The sequence below is a fragment of the Ornithorhynchus anatinus genome, chromosome 12, assembly GCF_004115215.2.
Source record: "Ornithorhynchus anatinus isolate Pmale09 chromosome 12, mOrnAna1.pri.v4, whole genome shotgun sequence".
Taxonomy (NCBI): domain Eukaryota; kingdom Metazoa; phylum Chordata; class Mammalia; order Monotremata; family Ornithorhynchidae; genus Ornithorhynchus; species Ornithorhynchus anatinus.
Genome location: NC_041739.1, coordinates 6784327 through 6806542, shown reverse-complemented (window position 1 = coordinate 6806542; position 22216 = coordinate 6784327). Strand labels below are relative to the sequence as shown.

Sequence of the window (22216 nt, the reverse complement as noted above, 5' to 3'; positions counted from 1 at the left end):
GGCCTTTCTCCATCGTGGAATCAGCTGGAAACCAGCCTCCTCACCTCCCACCAAGGGCCGGAGTTACTCTGTAGGTTTCACGCCATAGAGATTTTAGCTGCAGCCAAATGCTCCCTGCATCCACCCCCACCAGACAGCCTCACTGGCTCCCCGGGCACCCCCACCTTCTCTCTTCCCCATCAGCGAGAAGACTTCATCCCATCCTGCCTTCTGTCATCCAAGCACTTGAAGCACAAGGCCTCCACAAAACCTCGGGAAGACTGTGACAGCCGTTGTTGTAGCGGTCCCCGTGGCTGTGGTTGGGCCTTTGTACCCTTATCCACAGGGAGCTTAAATTCTGCTCCTCTAGACGCAGCACCCTGAGTGATTTTTTTTTTATTTTGTGTATTAGTCCGTGACTTTAGACTGTTTTGGCATTTGTTTCATTGTTTCATGTAGGCCTGCCTCTCACATATTCTCAGGTTGCGAGCCCCTCAACATACAGGAAATGGCTTTTTTCCACCTGATTATTCTTTCCCAGTCCTTTGTAGAGTGCTCTGAACATAGTAAGTGCTTAATAAATACTATTATTTTAATATGATTATTAATTTGAAGCCGCTGACATCCTCAGGATTAATCATGAACTATTAGTCATATGGTGACATTGTCTGTGTTACCAGAGACAATGAAAAATGACTTTACAATTAACTTTAGTCCACTCTAGAAGTCTGAGGTCTGCTCTCCTTAAACCTCTTAAGTCAGAAATCTTAGAAGAGATGCTAAATCTATGTGCCTATTTGTTTTCCACAGTTCAGATGAAATGTGCAGGGTGGTAGTCATCGCACCACTAGATCTGGGGATGCAAAACAATCTTTTGAACTCTGCCCTTTCAGAGGTGAGAGGGGAAGAAAAAAAAGAGGAGGAGGTACTTGATAAATCAAGTGTGTCATTCAGATCATTCCCAAATTTGAATACTATAATCCCACCAAGTCTTCCTGCGTATCAAGACAAGTTATTATTTTAGAAATAGTTGACCATAGAAATCTGTAGCCTACTGGCATCTGATCCAAACCTTCCAGTTTCCAATAGATGAAAGTATTTGTTATCCTTATCCACAGGAATACAACAAGGGTACTTGGAACGACATTTCCTTATTATTCTTGTGTGCAAATAATATTCTTGTGTGCAAATAAAGTAAGCGCTTAACAAATCCCAACATTACAAATATATTTGTAGGTCACTAAACCTCTTGAGGAAGGCCAAGATCCAGAAACACCTAATATGGATAAATGAGAGTACCATTGGAGAAGCAGCGTGGCTCAGTGGAAAGAGCCCGGGCTTTGGAGTCAGAGGTCATGGGTTCGAATCCCGACTCTGCCACTTGTCAGCTGTGTGACTGTGGGCAAGTCGCTTCACTTCTCTGTGCCTCAGTTACCTCATCTGTAAAAGGGGGATGAAGACTGTGAGCCCCACGTGGGACAACCTGATTCCCCTGTGTCTACCCCAGCACATAGTAAGCGCTTAAAAAATACCAACATTATTATTATTATTATTAGAAAGAGCATCAAAGGGAAAATCCTTACTCTCAGCTTTAAGGCACTCAATCAGCTCTCCTCTTCCTATCTTACCTCACTGATTTCCTACTATAATCCAGCTGCAAACTTCACCATACCAATCTACTCACTATACCCGGATCTCGTCTTTCTTGCCGCCAACGCCTTGTTCACCTCATTCCTCTGTCCCGGAACTTCCTCCCCTTTCGTGTCTGACAGAACACCCCTCTTCCTATATGTAGAGCCCTTCTAAAATCACCTGTTGAAGAAGGCTTTCTCACATAAGCCCTCACTATTCTTATTTGCCCTCCTTTCTGGGTCACCTATGCACTTGGGTTTCATCCCCGCTCCCCCCACAGCACTTATGTATGTCTCTTATAATAATTGTGGTATCTGTTAAGCGCTTTCCATGTGCAAAGCGCTGGGGGTTACAAGGCGATCAGGTTGTCCCACGTGGGGCTCACAGTTTTAATCCCCATTTTACAGATGAGGGAACTGAGGCACAGAGAAGTTAAGTGACTTGCCCAAGGTCACACAGCTGACTAGCGGCTTATCTTATCTTACGCTGTTGAGTCATTTCCATCCCACAGCGACTCCACGGACCCGCGTCTCCCAGAAGGCCCCACCTCCACCTGCCATCATTCTGGTAGTGGATCCATAGGGTTTTCTTGGTAGAAATATAGACGTAGTTCACCATTGCCTTTTTCCACGCAATAAACGTGAGTCTCCACCCTCGACTCTCTCCCGTGCTACCGCTGCCCAGCACAGGGGAGTTTTGATTATAGCAGATGTCCTGCCACTCACTAGCCACTGGCCAAGCTAGGAATGGAATGAGTAGGCCTCCGTTTGACTCTCGTATAGCCAAGACTGGTAGGATACTGGAAACTCTCCAGGTGCATTCCTGAGAGGGGGACTTAGGTATGTATCCCTCTGTAAATTCTTTTAATCTCTGTTTCCCTCTCTAGTCTGTAAACTCCCTGTGGGCAGGGATTGTGTCCACCCACTCCGGTGGACTCTCCCAAGGACTTAGTATAGCACTCTATGCACAGTAAATCACCGTGGTGTTCGTTAAGTGCCTACTTTGTGCCAGACACCATACTAAGCGCCGGAGTGGATAAAAGCAAATTGGGTTGCACACTGCTCCCGTCTCACACGGGGCTCACACTTTAAATCCCCATTTTAAAGATGAGGAAACCGAGGCCCTTGCTCCAGGTCACACAGCGGACAGATGGCAGAGTGAATTGGAACCCCCGTACTTCTGATTCGGTGATTACTATTGGTCTGATTGTTGAGAAGCAGCATGGCTCAGCGGAAAGAGCACAGGCTTGGGAGTCAGAGGTCATGAGTTCGAATCCCAGCTCTTCCGCTTGTCAGCTGTGTGACTGTGGGCAAGTCACTTAACTTCTCTGTGCTTCAGTTACCTCATCTGGAAAATGGGGATTAAGACTGTGAGCCTCATGTGGGACAACCTGATTACCCTGTATCTACCCCAGCGCTTAGAACAGTGCTCTGCACATAGTAAGCGCTTAACAAACACCAACATCATTTGATCGATCGATTGATTGAAATAATAGAAAAACCCAGATCCCATTGAGTTGTACGCCACTTCATCATGAGGGCCTGTAACAAACGGTAAACAACAACCAATGTTATGGAAGATGATCTTCCTTGTCTGAACTTAGTACAGTTCTCTGTACACAGTCAGTGCTCAGTAAATGTCACTGACTGATTTCAGTCTGTCAGTCAATTGTATTTAATGAGCAGCTATGATCGATTGCATTGATAACTATGTGTCTCCTTCAGCGCTTAGAACAGAACCTGGCACATAGTAAGCGCTCAACAAATACCATAATTATTATTTCGAGTCTTTTCAGTTACCTCCCCCAAATTCTCCAGCTCACATTCTCATGTTTCAGGTTTCTGGATCCTCTTGATGAAGTTCATGTCTTAGCTGGAATTTCCCTTTTTCTAGGAGGGAAAGAAAATTCCCTAATTTGTCCTGGAACACCATCGCTGCTTGAAGAAATGTTGTCCCGGTTCCTTAAGGCTTGTTCGGACAAAGTTTCAGAGGCAGATGGTTAGCTTCCCTAAACTAGAGGACAACCAGGGGTGCTCATCAGTCTGAAAGATAAAACCGTTTTATCTGAAAGATCAAACAGGGCTTTTCATCTCTCAGGGAGAGGGTTTATTTTGGAAAAGGCTAAGAGATCACCCAATCAATCAACAGATGCTACTTATTCAATCAATAGTATTTTTATGGAGTGCTTTTTAATGGTATTAGTTAAGCACTTACTGTGTACCAGTCACTGTTCTAAGCACTGGGATAGATACAGGGTAATCAGGTTGGACACACAGTCCATGTCTTACTTGGGGGGTCACAGTCTTAATCCCCCTTTGACAGAGGAAGTAACAGGCACAGAGGAGTTGAGTGATTTGCCTAAGGTGGCACAGCAGACAGGTGGCGGAGCCGGGATTAGAACCCACGTCCTTCTGATTCCCCAGACTGAGCTCCCCTTTTCCCTCTGCTCTCTCTACCCCCCCCTTCACCTCTCCCCAGCTAAACCCTCTTCTCCCCCCTTTCCCTCTGCTCCTCCCCCTCTCCCGCCCCACCCCCTCGGCACCGTACTCGTCCGCTCGACTGTATAGATCTTCATCACCCTATTTATTTTGTTTAATGAGACGTACATCACCCTGATTCTATTCAGTTGCTATTGTTTTAATGAGATGTTCTTCCCCTTGACTCTATTCATTGCCATTGTCCTCGTCTGCCTGTCTTCCCCGATTAGACCGTAAGCCCGTCAAAGGGCAGGGACCGTCTCTATCTGTTACCGATTTGTACATTCCAAGCGCTTAGTACAGTGCTCTGCACATAGTAGGCGCTCCATAAATACTATTGAATGAAAATAAATACTATTGAATGAATTCCCAGGCCTGTGCTCTATCCATTAGGCCACGCTTCTTCTCAATATCATTGTGTGAAGAGCTTGGGAAAAAGTACAGTACAACAGAGTTGGTAGACGTGATCCCTGCCCACTGGAAGCTTACACTCTTCAGTGTAAGTATACAGTGTACAGTGAAGCAGCATGGCCTAGTGGTTAAAGCATGGGCCTGGGCGTCAGGAGGACCTGGCTTCTAATCCCAATTCCATCACTTGTCTGCCGTACGATCGTGGGCAAGTCACTTCACTTCTCTGAGCCTCAGTTACCTCATCTTTAAAACGGGGATTAAGACTGTGAGCCCCAAATGAGACAGGGACTGGGTCCAAACTGATTAGCTATTGTCTACTCCAGTGCTGGGTGGAAGGAGGCGATGGTAAACCTCTTCCATATTTTTACCAAGAAAACTCTCTGGATCCACTACCAGAACGCATGGCGGACGGAGGTGGGACGTTCTGGGAGAGATGTGTCCACGCTGTGGCTATGGGTCGGAGACGGCTCGATGGCAGAAGACAAGATCCCAGCGCTTAGAACAGTGCTTGACACATAGCACTTACCAGGTACCAAAATCATCATCATTGTTATTATTATTATTAATAATTTGAGTCCTGCAATGGTGGTTACTCAAGTTTTACTGCAAGGAAGAAGGCACGGTAAACCATTTCCCTATCTTTACCGAGAAAACTCTATGGATACACATACCAGACTGACTTTATGACAGAAGTTGGGATGTTCTGAAGAATATGTCCATGGATTCGCTGTGACTTGGAAACAAATGGCATCTGAAGAAGAAGAGCAACCCCCCAGACCAGTGCTCTTTCTTCTACAACCCCACCCTCCCACGTCCTCGGCTTCATAACCTCTCCGTTACTGCGCTGGACGAATTGAAGAGTCACGGGACGGTGTGGTTGGGCTGGGATTAACAGACCTGGGCAAAGAATTATCCTGGGCAACCTGTCCCGGATTGACTGTTGGATTTACTAGAAAATGCCCCCGGAACACTACGACATCTAGTAATAATTATCATACCGGTTAAGCATTTACTCCGTTCCAAGAACTTCATTAAATGCTAGAGTAGTTTCAGGATAATCAGATTGGACACAGTCCCTGATCCACATGGGGCTCATAGTCTAAGTAGGAAGGAGGAGGATTTTATTCCCATTTTACAGAGGAGGAAACTGAAGCACAGAGGAATGACGATGATAACTGTGGCATTTGTGAAGTGTTTACTATGTGCTAGGCACTGTATTAAGAGCCGGGGTGGATCCCTGCCCCGCAGCATTTAAGTACATATCTGTAATTTGTTGATTTCTATTAATGTCTGTCTCCCCCTCTAGACTGTAAGCATGTTGTGGGCAGGGAATGTGTCTGTCTGTTGAATTGTACTCTCCCAAGCGTTCAGTCCTGTGCTCTGCACACAATAAGTGCTCAATAAACATGATTGAATGAATACATACATTTAGGGTTGGACAGAGTCCCTGTCCCGTATTAGGCTCCCAGTCTTAATCCTCATTTTCCAGATAAGGTAACCGAGGCCCAGAGACGTGAAGTGATTTGCCCGACGTCACACAGCGGGCAAGCGGAAGAGTAGGGAGTAGAACCCAGGTCTTTCGGACTCCCAGGCCCCTGAGTGCTTTCCACGAGGCTACACTGCCTTTCCATACTAGGGGACCCACAGGAGACTAGCACGATCTAGTAGAAAAAGCATCCGTCGAAGGTACTTATTGGGCACTTACTACGTGCAGAACACTATACTAAGTACGTGGGAGATGACATTAGAATGAACCCCCTGTGGGACAGGGACTGTGTCTGACCGGATTTGCCTGTACCCACTGCAGTGCTTAACAAATACCACTTAATATTAACAAATAATAATAAAAGAGTTGGTAGACATGACTCCTGACCTCAAGGAGCGTAATCTGGCAAGGAGACGAACCTTCAAGTAAATGACCTTGGTCTAATTTACCATGTCAAATTCCCACCTGGTTGTTTTTTCCCAGGACTTAGTAGAGTTCACTGTTCTCAGTAAGAAATTAATAACTATTATTACTACTACTCTTAATAATCATCATCATCATCATGATAATTGTGATATTTCTCAAGCGCTTACTATGTGCCAGGCACTGTACTAAGCCCTGGGGTGGATACAAGATGATTGGGTTGGACTCGGCCTCTGTCCCACAGAGGACTCCCAGGCTCAATCCCCATGTTACAGATGAGGTAACTGAGGCCAGAGAAGTGAAGTGACTCGTCCAAGGTCACACAGCAGATAAGGGGCAAAGCGAGGATTCAAACTCTGGTCCTTCGAACTCCCAGGCCCGTGCTCTATCCACAAGGCCGTGCCTAAGAGAAGCAGTGTGGCTCAGTGGAGAGAGACCGGGCTTTGGAGTCGGAGATCATGGGTTCGAATCCCTGCTCTGCCACTTGCCAGCTGTGTGACTGTAGGCGAGTCACAACTTCTGTATCTACTCCAACGCTTAGAACAGTGCTCTGCACCTAGTCAGCGCTTAACAAACACCAACATCATTATTATTATCACTATTATCGTGTCTGACCCTGCATGCCAGAAACTTCCGTTCCTTCCCTCCCTGTTGGGATCTTTATCCCGGGGGGTGAAAACACAAGTCCTGGGTGAACAAAACACACTTTCGCAGTCTATAACGGGATAAAAAGTTCTCTCTCCAAAATCCACTGCGGCTTCTAACTGGGATCCATTTTCAGCCGAATAACTCACCGGGGCAGCCTAAAGAGGTTCGACAAAACAAGTCTGGACTAATTAGGTTGACTAATCCTGTTCTTTTCAAATCTCACTGATGATAATAACAATAATTACGGTATTTAGTAAGCATTCACTCCGGGCCAAGCACGGCGCTAAATGTTGGGGTAGATAAAAGATCATCGGAGCAGATAGTCCCAGACCCACAGATGGCTCAAGGTCTAAGAGGTGGGAGAGCGGATGTCTTGTCCCCATTTTATAGATGCAGAAACTGAGTCCTGGGAGGTTAAATGACTTGGCTAAGATCACCCAGAAGCAGCGTGGCTCAGTGGAAAGAGCCCGGGCTTTGGAGCCAGAGGTCATGGGTTCAAATCCCCGCTCCGCCACTTGTCAGCTGTGTGACTGTAAAATGGTGATGAAGACTGGGAGCCCCACATGGGACAACCTGACTCCCTTGTGTCTACCCCAGCGCTTAGAACAGTGCTGTGCACACAGTAAGCGCTTAACAAATACCAACATTATTATTCAGGAGAAGAGTAAGGACTCTCCTTTGATGCTATTTTCAGTAGACCAAGGTGACATCCCCGACACCCTTACTCCAGTGCTTAGCACATAGTGAGAGTTTAATAATGTTGGTATTTGTTAAGCACTTACTATGTGCCAAGAACTGTTCTAAGCGCTGGGGAAGATACAGGGTAATCAGGTTGTCCCACGTGAGGCTCACAGTTAATCCCCATTTTCCAGATGAGGTAACTGAGGCCCAGAGAAGTGAAGTGAGTTGCCCACAGTCACACAGCTGACAAGTGGCCGAGCCGGGATTCGAACCCAAGACCTCTGACTCCCAAGCCCGGGCTTTTTCCACTGAGCCATGCTGCTTCTCTATAACAAGCTTAATAAATAACAGAACAAGCTATTTTAGACAGTGTCTCTGAGGCCACACCAAATGAATAAATCCTCCCTTCAAATATCACTTCCGTAAATGCCCCTGACTTTAATAATAATAATGTTGGTATTTGTTAAGCGCTTACTAAGTGCAGAGCACTGTTCTAAGCGCTGGGGTAGACACAGGGGAATTCAGGTTGTCCCACGTGGGGCTCACGGTCTTAATCCCTATTTTACAGATGAGGGAACTGAGGCCCAGAGAAGTGAAGCGACTCGTCCACAGTCACACAGCTAAGTGGCCGAGCCGGGATTCGAACCCATGACCTCTGACTCCCAAGCCCGGGCTCTTTCCACTGAGCCACGCTGCTTCTCATAAGCCCGGGCTCTTTCCACTGAGCCACGCTGCTTCTCATAAGCATAACTTTAGCATTTACCATGTGCCAAAATATCATTCTTATGGTATCTGTTAAGTGCTTACTACGTGTCAAGCACTATTCTAGAGAAGCAGCATGGCCGAGTGGCAAGAGCACAGCCTGGGGAGTCGGAGAACGTGGGTTCTAATCCCGGCTCTGACACTTGTCTGCTGTGTGACCTTGGGCAAGTCCCTTCACTTCTCTATGCCTCAGTTACCTCATCTGTAAAGTGGGGATTAAAAGCGTGAGCGTCATATGGATCTGATCATCTTGTGTCTCCCTCAGAGTTTATATCAGGCAAATAGTAAGCGTTTAACAGATACCATAATTATTATTTTAAGGACCGATATCCCACCGTATTTTGTGTGTGTGCACTCACAGAAACCCACCCACCCGAGGGATCAATCACTCCCCGTTGAAGATGTCTCCATCTGCAAGCCACCTAAGGGAGCCTCAGCTTCTCATAAAACCTTTTCAATAGGTAAGAACGCAAAGTGATTTGTGAAATACCTCTGGGGCTTGTAAAACAACCGCCCAAATCAACATGTCGAGCTGTCCCACGCCCTGTTCAGGGCGGCTCTTTGCCAGCGCGCTCTTAAATCAACGTCTATTACCCTGATCTGTTTGAGATGCCAACTGTAGACTTTCAGTCTGCTAGTGATGCCAAGTATTCAAGTAAATGATCCACGGTGCAGAAGCCCCTGAAAACGTTCAGCTTCACTGGAGGCTGGAAAAGCGTCATGCTGTCTGGAGAGGGAAGAACGAAGGAACTGGGGCAAAGGACAGGCGGGTAAAGCTCAGATTCAGTAACTCTAAGATTTGGTTTTTTTTGGGGGATCTTGGTTTTTGTTTTTAATGGCGTTCGTTAAGCGCTGTGTGCCTGGCACTGTACTGAGCGCTGGGGTAGTTACGAGCTAATCAGCTGGACACAGTTCGCGTCCTATGTGGGACTCACGTTCTTAATCCCCATTTTAGAGATAATAATAATAACGTTGATGGCATTTGTTAAGCGCTTACTATGTGCCAAGAACTGTTCTAAGCGCTGGAGTAGACACAAGGTAATCAGGTTGTCCCACGTGGGGGCTCACAGTCTTAATCCCCATTTTACAGATGAGGTGACTGAGGCGCAGAGAAGTGAAGTGGCTTGCCCGAGGTCACACAGCCGACAAGTGGCGGAGCCGGGATTAGAACCCACTTCCTCTGACTCCCAAATCCGTGCTCTTGCCACTAAGACCTTGGGAGAGTTGAGTACAACTGATTTTGTAGACCCGTTCTCTTTCCACAGCGAGCCTACGATCTAGAGGGGGAGACAGACATTATTATAAATAACTGATACATGTTCGCACCCTAATATGGACCCATCGGTGATAAAGTGTTGTTAAAGCACTTCCAGTTCCTCTAAGCAACACTATGTTAACGTTGAATCACAATTGTTGTTTATATAAGCTTTTCGCAAGAGACAGCATTTTGTTTAAAATCATGAAGCTGTTGATCATTCATTCATTCAAAAGTATTTATTGAACGCTTACTATGTGCAGAGCACTGGACTAAGCGCTTGGAATGGACAAATCGGTAGCAGATAGAGACGGTCCCTGCCCTTTGACGGGCTCACGGTCTAATCGGGGGAGACGGACAGACGAGAGCGATGGCGATAAATAGAATCGATCGCTACATATTACAGAAGGACGAAGAGAAGCATCCAGTGGAACCTGAAAGAAGTGTTCACTACTTAGCACGGAAGCGCTCCTTCAGTCGTATTTATCGAGCACCGACTGTGTACAGATCACTGTACTAAGTAGAGAGGCATCCACCGGAACTCAAAAGAGGTAGATTTAAAGCAAATTTAAGGAAGCACTCCTTCCCACAGCTGGTGGTTGGTGCACATGTGGAGGTTGTAACCACAGGACATTGTGCAGGATGAAAATAGCAATAGATTCCCGAAGGGGGAAGATAAATTTGTGGGTGAGCCGCCCATAATGGAAGGGACATCTAGAGATGAGGAAGAAAAAGTAAGGTCGTTAGATGGCCTAGCCCTCAACTTGAGCATGGGCCTCCATTCTCCAAGTGATTTCCCTTCTTTTTTATTCTGGTTTTGGTTGTTTGCTTACTATGTGCCAGGTACTGTACCGAGCGCTGGGATAGGTACAAGCTAATCAGATTGGGCACAGTACACATCCATCGTGGGGCTCACAGTCTTAATTCCCATTTTAAAGATGAGCTAACTGAGACTGAGAGAAAATCAGTGACTTGCCCAAGATCCCACAGGAGACGAGTGGCAGAGCCGGGATTAGGACCCAGGTCCTTCTGACTCCCAGACCCGTGCTCTACCCACTAGGCTACGCCGCTTCTCCTTGCTGCCCTGTTGGAGTCAGTGGGTTAAGCTAGGTGGTCTTCTGCTTCAGAGAAGCAGCTTGGCATCGTGGAAAGAGCACGGCCTTGGGAGTCAGAGGTTGTGGGTTCTAATCCCGGCTCTGCCACCTCTCATTTGTGTGACTTTGGACAAGTCACTTCACTTCTTTGTGCCTCAGTTACCGCATCTGTAAAATGAGGATTAAGACTGTGATCCCCAGGGGAGACAACCTGATTACCCTGTATCTACCCGAGAGTTTAGAACAGTGCTTGGCACAATAAGCACTTAACAAATACCATTATTATTATTATTATTCTGCTCTCCCAGTCTTCAGCATCTTCCTAAAATCCTATTTCCCCCAAAAGGCCTCCCCTGAGTCAGCCCTCATTTAATAATAACAATAATAATAATGTTGGTATTTGTTAAGCGCTTACTATGTGCCGAGCACTGTTCTGATCGCTGGGGCAGACACGGGGTCATCAGGTTGTCCCACGTGGGGCTCACAGTCTTCATCCCCATTTTACAGATGAGGTAACTGAGGCACCGAGAAGGTAAGTGACTTGCCCACAGTCACGCAGCTGACAAGTGGCCGAGCCGGGATTCGAACCCATGACCTCTGACTCCTAAACCCGTGCTCTTTCCACTGAGCCGCGCTGCTTCTCATTTCCTCCTGCATTGCCTTTGCCCTTGGACGTGTACCCCTAAGCACTGAATATTCACCCCCCCTTCAGCCCCCACAGCATTTATATATATACACTTACAGTCTCCCCTTTCCCCTACCTGTAATTTCTCTCTCCTCATCTAGTCCGTGAGGTCACCGTGGGTGGGGATCACACCTAGGCACTCTATTGTATTGGACTCTCCCAAGCGCTTAGTTCGGTGCTCTGAACACAGTGAACGCTCAGTAAATGCAAATATAGATCGACGGATTCATCGGCCGTTGGTCTAATGCAGTGAACAGAAGAGCACCATGGTGCAGTGGAAAGATCACGGGCTCGGGAGTCAGAAGGTCCTGAGTTCTGATCCCACTCGGCCGCTTGTCTACCGTGTGACCTTGAGCAAGTTCCTTCACTTCTCTGTGCCTCCGTTACCTCGTCTGTAAAATGAGGATTGAGACCGTGAGCCCCAGCTGGGACAGGGACTGTGTCCAACCCGATTTGCTGGTATCCACCCCAGTGCTTAGTAATAATAATGTTGGTATTTGTTAAGCGCTTACTATGTGCAGAACACCGTTCTAAGCGCTGGGGTAGATACAGGGTAATCAGGTCGTCCCACGTGAGGTTCACAGTCTTAATCCCCATTTTACAGATGAGGTAACTGAGGCACAGAGTAATTAAGTGACTTGCCCACAGTCACACAGCTAAGTGGCAGAGTAGGAATTCGAACCCATGACCTCCAAATCCCAAGCCTGGGTTCTTTCCACTGAGCCACGCTGCTTCTCAGTTCCAGGCACATAGTAAGCTCTTAACAAATACCACATTTATTATTATTCTTGTGATTATTATTATTATCATTAAGGGAGTTAGTTGCCTGCTTCATGGCCTGATTCTGGAGTGGCCAGGGGTAGCTGGGATGCTGAAATTGCAAAAAATCCCAGTTATTGTGCATTTCCAAGAAGACAGTTCGACTGTTAGTACGGTTAGTACAGTGCTCTGCACACAGGAACTGCTCAATAAATACAATTAATGGATTGATTCTACTCAAAAAGATAGAGCTGTTCCCTGCTGTTCTTGGGGAAATCATTGCTATTGTTCTCGTCCGTCTGTCTCCCCCGATTAGACCGTCAGCCCGTCAAAGGGCAGGGACCGTCTCTAGCTGTTACCCATTTGTCCATTCCAAGCGCTTAGTCCAGTGCTCTGCACATAGGAAGCGCTCAATAAATACTACTGAATGAATGAAATCGGACCTGCTTCCTTGTGGTGTGTTACGGTGGAAAAATGGCAGAAATCATTAGAGGGAGAACTCCAGGAAGGCAGGGAATGTCGTCTTTGTTTCGTACCTCCTGAGTGCTTAGCGCGGTGCATTGCACGACAGTGAGCCCTCAATATATAGTAACACTACCACATGTGAGCCCTGTGTGCGACAGGGACTGTGTCCCACCCGTATATCTGCTATCTACTCCAGAATTTAGTACGGCACCTGGAACGAGGTGATGATAATAACTAATCATTATGGTATTTATTAAGTGCTTACTATGTGCCAGGCTCTGTTCTAAGCGCTGAGGTGGATGCAAGGTAATCAGATTATCCCACGTGGGGCTCACTGTCTTAATCCCCATTTCCAGATGAGGTAATAATAATAATAATAATAACGTTGGTATTTGTTAAGCGCTTACTATGTGCCGAGCACTGTTCTAAGCGCTGGGGTAGACACAGGGTCATCAGGTTGTCCCACGTGGGGCTCACAGTCTTAATCCCCATTTTCCAGATGAGGTAACTGAGGCACAGAGAAGTGAAGTGGCTTGCCCAAGGTCACACAGCTGACAGGTTGTGGAGCTGGGATTCGAACCCATGACCTTCTAATAATAATAATAATGATAATGTTGGTATTTGTTAAGCGCTTACTATGTACCGAGCACTGTTCTGAGCGCTGGGGTAGATACAGGGTATCTGACTCCCAAGCCCGGACTCTTTCCACTAAACTACGCTGCTTCTCTAAGTCCTTAATAAATACCACTATCATTCTTATTTTTATTACTACTATTACTATTATTTTATTATTACTAATACTACCACTATGAAGAGAGGTACTTCTAGGAATTTCTCTGGTATCCTCAGATGCTCCTGAGAATCTAGGACTCATAGGTTTCTCTTAGCAGAAACAAATAGAAGAATAGGACTAACTCTGAAATCCTGCAGATAAAGAGATTTTTTTTTCAGTTAAAAGGGGAAATCCCAAATAAAGGAAGTCAAAAGCAGAAGAGGGAACTGAGGAAAAAAAAAAAAAAAGAAACATTCCGGTGTATATTTTGAAGAATTTTCCAACTTGGCAAGGAAAAGGAATCGTCAGCAGCTTTCCAGAAATAATAATAAACTTTCACTTGCATCATCTTTGTAATAAATGAAAAAATTGCATGTTTGAGATACGAAATGGGTATTTTGCTCCTTTTGGCTTTGGCGATGTTGATTCCACTGCCTGGGTCCAATTTCTCCGTGGGACCGATTGATCTGAGCAGAGAAGCAGAGCGGAGAAGCAATGAGGCCTAGTGGATAGAGCTCAGGCCTGGAAGTCAGAAGGACCTGAGTTCTAATCCTGTTTCTTCCCCTTGTCTGCTGTGTGGGCTTGGGCAGGTCACTTCAGTTCTTTGTGCCTCAATTTTTCATTCATTCAATTATATTTCCTGAGCGCTTACCGTGTGCAGAGCACTGTACTAAGCGCTTGGAATGTACAATTTGGCAACAGATAGACAATCCCTGTCCAACAACGGGCTCACAGTTTTAAATTACCTCATTTACCTCAATTACCTCATTTGGAAATGGGGATTAAGACCGTGAGCCCCTGCTGGGACATGGACTCTGTCCAACCTGAAAGTCAGCTTATAACTTGCGTCTTAACTCATATCTACCTTGGTGCTTAATACAGTGTCTGGCACATAGTAAGCATTTAACAAATAAGGTAAAAAAAATCCCCACCTGCTCTGGTTTTGGGATTGTCCCAAAATTCCTGCTTCCCCTTCGGGAGAAATCACGTTAGAGAAGCAGCGTGGCTCTGTGGAAAGAGCCCGGGCTTGGGAGTCAGAGGTCATGGGTTCAAATCCCGGATCCGCCACTTGTCAGCCGTGTGACCGTGGGCAAGTCACTTCACTTCTCTGTGCCTCAGTTCCCTCATCTGGAAAATGGGGATTAAAACTGTGAGCCTCACGTGGGACAATCTGATCACCCTGTATCTACCCCAGCGCTTAGAATAGTGCTCTGCACATAGTAAGCGCTTAACAAATGCCAACATTATTATTATTATTTGAGAACTTAGAGATTACAAGGGAAAGGAAACATATTTTCATTATATTTAACAAATAGGACCAATTATCAGATCGTGAACTCCTCTGCTAAATTGTAACATTCTCTGTTTCACTGTAAACTACAAGAGTGCAGAGATGGTGTCTATTTATTGTATTCTCCCAAGAGATTGGCATTGCAGAGCACAGAATAATTATGCAATAAACATTATTGGCATATGGATGGATGGAAAGGGAAGCAGTGTTGCCTTGTGCGTGCTCTGCACAGAGTAAGCGCTTAAAGAATACCAACATTATTATTATTATTTGAGAACTTAGAGATTACAAGGGAAAGGAAACATATTTTCATTATATTTAACAAATAGGACCAATTATCAGATCGTGAACTCCTCTGCTAAATTGTAACATTCTGTGTTTCACTGTAAACTACATGAATGCAGAGATGGTGTCTATTTATTGTATTCTCCCAAGAGATTGGCATTGCAGAGCACAGAATGATTATGCAATAAACATTATTGGCATATTGATGGATGGATAGGGAAGCAGTGTTGCCTTGTGCGTGCTCTGCACAGAGTAAGTGCTCAATAAATACGACTGAATGGGCCTGGATTCTAATCCCAGCTCAGCCACTGGTCTTTTGTGTGACCGCGGCTTAGACGCTTAACTTTCTGTGCCTCAGTTTAGTCATCTGCAAAATGGAGATTAAATCTTACTCCCTCTGACTTAGACTGTGAGCCCTATGTAGGACAGGGACTGTGCCTAACCTGATTATCTTGTATCCACCCCGGTACCTAAAACAAGGCTTTACATATAGCAAGTACTTAACTAGAACCAGAATTATTAGCATTATTATTAATTCATTGATTCATTCATATGATTGCTTCATTACTGATTGGTTATCAAGAAGGGCAGGGACTGTCTCTATCTGTTGCCGACTTGTACATTCCAAGCGCTTAGTACAGTGCTCTGCACATAGTAAGCGCTCAATAAATACTATTGAATGAATGAGAAGCAGCATGGCCTAGGTGATAGAGCCCGGGCTTGGGAGTGAGAGGTTGTGGGTTCTAATCCCAGCTCTGCCACTTGTCAGCTGTGTGATTTTGGGCAAGTCACTTAACTTCTCTGTGCCTCAGTTTCCTCATCTGGAGAATGGGGATTAAAAGTGTGAGCCCCACATGGGACAACCCGATTACCCCGCATCTACCCCGGTGTTTAGAACAGTGCTTGGCACATAGTAAGTGCTGAACAAATACCATTATTATTATTATTATTATTATTATTATTACATCACTGTGGTTGTTCACAGATGTGGGGAATGGCTTTGTGTAGATGATATAGCCTCATTTCCCCAAATCTCTTCTGTCTAATACATCACTCTATCAGTGATATTCATTGAGCATTTACTGTGTGCAGAGCACTGAACTAAGCCCTTGGAAGAATACCACAGAGGAAACGGTCATGATCCCTGCCTTCACGGACTTTACAATCTAGTAAATTGTCTTGAAAATTACACGGGCAATCCCAAGTAAATGATAAATTAATTGTTAATCGCTAAATAATAATCTTGTCTGTGCAGTCCACCAAATTATGTTTTCCAGCTCATCAGACTTCCCCTTGCTCCTAAGCTAGACCAGGACAGACAGGGACATTCATTCATTCATTCATTCAGTCGTATATATTGAGCACTTACTGTGTGCAGAGCACTGTACTAAGTACTTTGGAAAGTACAGCACAACAATAAACAGTGACATTCCCTGCCCACAATGAGCTTACAGTCTAGATGAGGGGGAGATAGATATCAATACAAATAAACAAAATTACATAAGTGCTGTGGGACTGAGGGGGTGGGGAGGGGACAGCAAAGGGGACAAGTCATGGTGTTGCAGGAGAGAGTGGGAGATGAGGGAAAGTGGAGTTTAGTCTGGGAAGGCCTCTTGGAAAACGTGTGCCTTCAGCAAGGCTTTGAGGATGGTGGGGAGAGTAATTGTCTTTTGGATTTGAGGAGGGAGGGCATTGCAGGCAGGACGTGGGCCAGGGGTCGGCGGTGAGACAGTGAGAAGGTTAGCGGCACCAGAGGAGCGGAATGTGCGGGCTCGGATGGAGAAGGAGAGAAGCAAGGTGAGGTAAGAAAGGGCAAGGGGATGGACTGCTTAAATGTCCTTCAGGGAAGTCAGCGGAGTCTTGGACGTGGAGGGAAAACTAAGTGGGAGGGCAGATAAGGGAGACAAGGAAGAAGAATCAGCGTGGTCTCTTGGATAGAGCAAGGATCATGGAGTCAGAAGTTATCTGGGTGCTAACCCAGACTCTCCCTCTTGTCTGCTGTGTGACCCTGGTCAAGTCGCTTCAATTCTTCGGGCCTCAGTTACTTCATCTGTAAAATGGGGATTAAACTGTGAGGTCATGTGGGACATGGACTTTGTCCCACCTGAATAGCTTGCATCTATCCCAGCGCTTAATACAGTGCCTGGCATATAGTCAGTGTTTAACAAACACATTAAAAAAGAAGACATTTCACCTTTCTGCACTTTGGGGGTTGGAGAAGAGGAAAGAGATGGAATGTGCCATTTTTTTTAATGGTATATTTGTTCAGCACTTACTACCTGCTAGGCACTGTATTAAGCGCTGAGGTAGATATAAGCTAATCAGTTTGGACACAGTCCACGTCTCACATGGGGTTCACAGTCTTAATCCTCATTTTACAGATGAAGTAACTGAAACACAGAGAAGTGAACTGACTTGCCCAAGGTCACAGAGCAGAAAGGTGACAGAGTTGGGAATAGAACCCAGGTCCTTTTGGCTCCCAGACCCGTGCTCCAGCTACTAGATCATGCAACTTCCATCTTTCTAAGAATCAGTTTCTAAAAAATCTCCACCCAACTGAGATAACTCCAAATGAACATTATTCACTCTGACAGTATCTTACTTTTAATTTTAAATCAATGATCTTGGCCCTGTCCCCTCATCTGACCCCTTTCTGGACTCTTTCCTACCTACCTTTTCACCAGAAGCATTACTCACTGCTTAAAGGAAGGATAGTGTCGAAATACTTCCCCAAATATGGGACATTTTAATTTTCTAAAGACCACAGTGCGGGTGGGGAAGGAACTGAGTAAGAACTCTGCGGAGAAGGAATTTTCATTTTAATTTTTCATCTGTGGGACTGCTCTAGATAAGAAATCAAGGACTCTAGGACGGGGGTAATGGTGGTGGTGGTCGTCGTAGGGGGGTGGGTTTGGAGGGTATCCACCCTTGCACCGAAGAGATAAAAGTGGGGCAGATAGGGAGTCCAGGGGGAGTTTAGGATGCCCCAGGAAGGAGGAGAGCCAAGTCATCCCTAACTAAGACGGTGCTAAATAAAAGCATAAACTCATAAACTGTAGGTCTGGGGAGGCTCCCTCAAATTCTTGGCATCTGCCGGGTGGTTATGAGCCACCAATGAAAGGTTTGGGAGGATTTGGATGGGAAATATTCCCTCAAGAAGAAGTTCAATTAAATCCAAATCGGGAGTATCAACCCAGACATCTGGCTATCCTATATGGAACCAATAACTCCGTTTTCAACTTTTAATCATTAGATCAACTTGAACCTAGGCTCCACAATATGTTATTTTATTTATGCATCGAACTGGTTTCAGTTTTCAGTTAAAATAGGAACACATGTATTGATTTAGTCTTAATCTACTTCTATTCATCGGCAGGGTATGTATAGAGAGCTCAAATAAATAAACGTTTGTTATTTTTAACGATAAGTGTGAAACGGGCTGAGTGATTTGCCAAAAAGGGCTTCTATGGATTTCTGAAAATACACTCAAATGCGCCCATAAAAAAATAATAATAACCAGGATATTGTTACAATCTTTTTCTTATTCCCCACAATGAAAGTTGAGAAATGGAAACTCCTCTTGACCTCTTCTGTCATGGTTTTTGCTCTGAGTCCCAAATCGCAATTTTACAGTCATCAGAAATAGAGTTTCGAGTAAAGTGACGGCCTTGAAAACTGGCTTTCAATGAGCTATTTCAGCATGAAATGTTACTCTCACCCTCTTAACCAAACATTTGTGGAGTGCCCCCAGCATGCATGACACAAGACTAGAAACGCTTCTATGTATTTGGAAACGGAGCATGCTCGGCACACTAGAGTTCTAATACTGACTTTTCTGCTGTGTGATTTTGGGCAAGTCACTTAACTTCTCTGGGCCTCAGTTTCCTCATCTGTTCTCCCTCTCCCATAGATGGTGGCCCTCATGTAGGGCAGGGACTGTGTCCCATCTGGTTATCTCCCTCAGCTCTTAGCAGAGTGCTTGACACACAATAAGCACTGAACAAATATCATAATTAATTATTACTGTTACTATTCGGGATGGACTTTTAGTTTTTTTCCAAGGCATCCAAAATGTCTTATTGATGTAACAGTCATTCTGTGAGAATTCTCGCTAAGATTCCAAAGTCCTTTGGAAATCTAAATTTGACCTTGAGTTGGAACAGGGCCTTTAAATAGCAAATCTGAGGATTCTGCGAAGGAGAGGGGGAGAAAACTATTTGATGTCTAGGTAAGGAAGCCCTCCTCATTCTCAATCAGTCAGTTGATAGTATTAACTGAACCTTGTGTGCAGAACACTGTACTTTTAGTCTTTTAGACTGTGAGCCCGTTGTTAGTCAGGGATTGTCTCTGTCTGTTGCCAAATTGTACATTCCAAGCGCTTAGTACAGTGCTCTGCATATAGTAGGCGCTCAATAAATATGCTTGAATGAATGAGTACTAAGCTCTTTTGAGACTGCAGTACGATAAAGTTGAGTAGACATGATCCCTGCCCTCCAAGACCTTACATCTAATGGAAACGGATGTTCTGATGCGGTGTTGCCTAGTGGAAAGAGCACTGGCCTGAGAATTAAAGGACGTGGGTTCTAATCCTGGCTCCACGCCCCATCTTCTCTTTGACCTTGGGCAAGTCATTTAACTACTCTGTGTCTCAGTTTCCTTAGATGTAAAATGGGGATGAAATCCTATTTAGACTGTGAGCCTCATGCAGATTATATCTACCCTGATTATCTTGTCTCTACCCAAGCACATAGTACAGGGCTTGGCACATAGTACCGTTATTAGTATTAGATGTTGGGAGAATCAGGGAAGCAGTGTTGTGGATAGAGCACGGGCCTGGGAATCAGAAGGACCTGGGTTCTAATCCCAGTTTCCCTACTTGCTCATTTAACTTCTATGCACCTCAGTTACCTCATCTATAAAATGGGGCTTAGGACTATGAGCCCTAGGTGGGACAGGGACTGTGTCCAACTTGATTAACTTGTACCCACCTCCAGTCTCTAGTACAGTGCCAGGCACATAGAAGGTGCTTAACAAATACTATATAAAAAAAGAGAATTGCAACTCCTGTCCTTTGTCACTCCCCACCTCACGGTCCTCCCAGGTGCTGCCATGCTCCCGGTGCCTTCCCTATTCCAGCTTTGGCATGTCAGGGGCATTTACAAAATAGGGCAGTCGAGCCATAATGAGGATAATCCGGTCAAAAATTGGCTAATTCAGTCATCCACAGGGTAACCCGATTTATAGGCTAATCTTGTCATTAACTGTGGCTTCAATCAGTTCTCCATAGGGCAGTCCAGAAATCAATAGCATAAGCCAGACACAGTAAATAGGGTGATCAAGTCACAGATTGAGTTGGCGAGAGTCATCAGTGGGGTAATCGGATCAGCCCGCTAGAGGAATCACTGCCTCCTCTTTGAAATGGGCCGAGGAGGCAGCCATAGCTCGTGGAGAGCGGGGAATCTGTCCGTTTACGGTTGTAATGACCCGCTCACGGTAAGCACCCAATAAATGCAATTGAATGAATGAATGAGTGGAGTTGGCAGCTGTGCCGGGCAGTGCAGATAGGCCCTTCTGGACCTGAGGGGAGAAAGAATGAAAAAGTCCATTTCTCTGTCTCACTGCCTTTTCACACATCCTTAATGCTAAAGGGACCTCTCTGCTCTCCTTAAAAAGGTGAGTGTAAGAGGAAAAATGCTTACCGAGAAGTGTCGGTAGTCAGCCCAACAAAGGAGAATCTTTCTTGGTGCATAGTGCGGTCACCTCTGCTAGGCTTTCATTATCCTTTTCTCATTTATTCATTCATTCTATCTCATTTATATTAATAATGTTGGTATTTGTTAAGCGCTTGCTATGTGCGGAGCACTGTTCTAAGCGCTGGGGGGATACAGGGTCATCGGGTTGTCCCACGTGAGGCTCACAGTTAATCCCCATTTTACAGATGAGGTAACTGAGGCACAGAGAAGTTAAGTGACTCGCCCACAGTCACACAGCTGACAAGTGGCAGCGTCGGGAGTCGAACCCATGACCTATGACTCCGAAGCCCAGGCTCTTTCCACTGAGCCACGACTTATTGAGTGCTTACTGTGTGAAGAGCACGATACTAGGCGCTGGGAAGAATACAGTACAACAATAAACTGAAACATTCCCTGCCCACATGATTTTACAAATGTAATGTCATTACAAATAAATTACACATCTGTACATAAGTACTGTGGATACACACAAGCACACAAGCACTCACACCCCTAGATGAACTTCACCATCACTAGAGTCATCTCTGAATACAAATGTCAACTTTCTCTTCCTCCCTCCCTCTCTCTCTCTCACTGTCCCTCTCTTTGTCTCTTCGTTCCCCTGACATGGCAGATAAATGGTGAAACGAGGATTAGAGCCCAATTCCTTCTGACTCCCAGTCAAGTGGGGATTCCTTGGGATGAGCTCAGTTCACCCGCCCGGAATCTCTAAGCTCAGGGCATTCCTTTCTCTTGAATCTTCCGCGGTAATTGAATCTGCCAACTCGCAATGATCTCAGATCACTCCGTTCTCTGGTCTTTTATAATTTTAAAGAAAACATATTATTCCCTCCGCCAACCACCTCCACCTGCTCTGCGGCACGGATACCCAAACTTCCTCAAGGGGAAATTCCTAAATCACCTAATGTCCCGATGACATTTTGGATGCCTTCTGCAGTGTCTTTTCTTGAGGAGTCATCTCGGGCCATCCGACTCCAGAGGATTCATTCCAAGTTTATATAATGCCTTTTGGGTGTAGACTCAGGCTGGTAAACAAAACTGTGGTTATCTCTGGGCATATTATCTTTGCGCTTGATGTTCCGGGAGTCAGACAAGGTCACTTAACTTCACAGCGGGGAGGGTTTCAGATGGTGGGTAATAATGATAATAATAATAATAACCGTGATGTTTGTTACGTGCTTACTATTTATTTATATTACTGTCTGTCTCCCCCTCTGGATTGTAAGCTTGTTGTGGGCAGGGAAGGTGTCTGTTTGTTTTTCTATTGTACTTTCCCAAGTGCTTAGTACAGTGCTCTGCACACAATAAGCGCTCAACAAATAATACGATGGCCTACCTGGCATATTATGGGTCAAGCA

General features: G+C 45.4%; 1 long non-coding RNA gene across 1 annotated transcript in view; it reads left to right on the top strand.

The window, feature by feature from the left end:
* Window positions 1-8954, top strand: part of LOC114815428 — a 60189-nt gene extending 51235 nt beyond the window's left edge. The window contains exon 3 of the long non-coding RNA XR_003763191.2: window positions 8861-8954. This is a non-coding gene — a long non-coding RNA (uncharacterized LOC114815428). The remainder of the gene's footprint in view (window positions 1-8860) is intronic.
* The last annotated feature ends 13262 nt before the right edge of the window (window positions 8955-22216 follow it).